The sequence below is a fragment of the Etheostoma spectabile genome, chromosome 20 (assembly GCF_008692095.1).
Source record: "Etheostoma spectabile isolate EspeVRDwgs_2016 chromosome 20, UIUC_Espe_1.0, whole genome shotgun sequence".
Taxonomy (NCBI): domain Eukaryota; kingdom Metazoa; phylum Chordata; class Actinopteri; order Perciformes; family Percidae; genus Etheostoma; species Etheostoma spectabile.
The window spans coordinates 21105638-21107952 of NC_045752.1; the positions used below are offsets into that span (position 1 = coordinate 21105638).

Sequence of the window (2315 nt, forward strand, 5' to 3'; positions counted from 1 at the left end):
TTTTTAAGAAAATTGTCCTTAGAACAAGTATGTACCTACGATAAGCCATTGATTGCATTTCTGATAAGCTGATCTAATCCTGCAAAATGTCAATGTAGTACATGGCTTCAGACAAATAGTGAGTCTGCTAAAACCCTGTGAAGAGAAGGAATGAACACCAAGCACAGCCAAGGGTTCAAAGGGTTTTTAACTCTAAAAAAATCAATACCAGCATTGGTCTAAAAAATCCAGTATCGGTCAGACTCTGGGAAGCAAAGCCAGTTCCTCAGGCATGTTGTTATGTGGCCCAGTGGTTAAGTCAGAGCGTGGGGCTGGATCTTATATCCACTCTGGCTACAGGCAGTCTGCCTTGGAAGAACAAACCAAAAACAAGGACACAGGGATTGGGGGAAAGAAGTCCCTGCAAAGGTTTTCCCCAACGATACCAGGCGGTTCAAAGGAAAACAAGTGGCAGAGCAAATATCCCATAGCCCAGCCTGAGCCTTTCGCTCGAGGCAACAGCAGAGCTGAGATCTGGGGAACTGGAGAGCTTTATCGATTTGGACGTCCCTTAAAGGTTACACTGTCTCACATCTGCCTTCCCTGCAGACAAACAGAAAGAGAGGCAGAGCGACTTCCAGGAGGGCCTGCCATATAACATCGCAGGCAGGAGTATTTTGGAGGTATCTGTTAATTTCATGCACGACAGGTCGCATTCTCTCATTTGTTTTCCCCCATCCTTCCCAGTTCTCTTTTTTCCTTCCTTTAATGCCCTCACACACACCCCTTTCTTTTCATCTCCGGGTTTTGCATTGAAATGACGCTGCATCCTGAGCCATCCGGATGGGACTGAGGCACGGAAACAATGTTCATTTTGAACCTTTCCTTTTCAGAGTATGATCGAGGTACTTCGGCCTGATGCAAGCAGTTTTTTTTTTCCTGCAGTGCTGATCCAGCTGAATGATGTGATGCAGCTCATACACAAAAAATTACAAGGCTTTTGAAACTCGGCCCAACAGATTTATCCGTATTAAATGTCAGTGGCCACCTATAAATGGTGCATCCTGTCCTAATTATGCGATTGACAATAACCACGTCTTGATTATTGTCTCTCCTGAGGCGTATTCTCAGAAGCTTATGGGTGAGAAAAAAGCTGACAGATGTGCGTGAGGGTAGCCTATGCGGCATTCTGCAGAGCGGGGGGGGGGGTGTCAAATGTGATTATGGGGAAAACAAGGTAATTAAGCGTAGCGATTTGGCTGGAAATTCAAGTCAAACCTTTTGACCTGGAGAGCTGCCAAATCAGTCTGGATTCAGCCACCAGCCAGTCAAGCAGGCAGGCTCGGGAGGTTGCCGGGGGCTACGCAAGGGATAAGGAGTTGAGACTACGAGAGGCAGGCTTGACCCCCCCACCCTGACCCTGGTGAGTCAGTGAAAGAGAGGCCACTTAACAGCCCTTTGGCTGCTTCCAAGGTTCAAGTGTCATTCTCACAAAAGGAGGACAGGAAAGTGGAGGCGACGTCTCACTGAGAACGTTTCCTGTCGCTCTTGTGCGGTAGAAAGCTCTGTCACTGGATCCATGCAAAGCTTGTAAAGAGACTTAATTAGTCCAAAATGGCTACACTGATTGCTCCACGCAGGGTAGAGTTCCAGTTTCTAATTCTAGTTTCACTGGGCTTATTGTAGCCAGCACAAGACCCCTGATAGGTAAGCTGGGGGGTCAACGGGGGTCAGGACCTACCCCATTGTAGTAAACCAATACAAACACAAATGTAGCAAAAAAAGTCCCCCCCACCCTTGCTTCACAGTGGCTTGGTCAACTGTTTGGTTTTCTCCCTTTTACGTTAGCCACACAGAGGAGTCCGGTGGGACTCGTGGCTAGTGATTATTTTCTCTAATAAAGATGATGCTGAGGCATTAATAATTTATCATGGTATTTTTCCATTATTTTAGCAGTTGTGAAGTCACGTAGCTTGTTTTGGTAGCCTGATGGATAGTTAGCTAGCTAGCTAGCTAATTCCACCCAGCGTGCTTTTGTGCCACACGCTGGATATAGAAAATGAGCCGAACAAAGTCACTCATCTTGCGTTTTAATTTAGTGGCCAGCTGGTTGGCTAGCTAATTAGCTTGCTTGCTAGGACGCTCTGTTCTCAGTTCAGCATCATCTGTATTAGAGAAAAGAATCATCTGATGTTTAAAGATAAAATAGCTTTGCCAGCTTACTTACTTTTCCACGACACATATTCTACACAAGTACAATTTTGCATAAATTATTTGTGTCCCCTTCAATAATTGCACTTAAGAAGTGTTATGTTTATTGTCCCCCCCCCCCCATC

At 45.7% G+C, this 2315-nt stretch overlaps 2 long non-coding RNA genes across 2 annotated transcripts in view; one reads left to right on the forward strand and one right to left on the reverse strand.

Annotated features, from left to right (window-relative positions):
• Positions 1-2315, reverse strand: part of LOC116669868 (uncharacterized) — an 827043-nt gene that overhangs the window by 501955 nt on the left and 322773 nt on the right. The gene's annotated exons all lie outside the window — the stretch shown is intronic.
• LOC116669853 (uncharacterized) overlaps positions 1-2315 on the forward strand; it is an 11629-nt gene that overhangs the window by 114 nt on the left and 9200 nt on the right. The gene's annotated exons all lie outside the window — the stretch shown is intronic.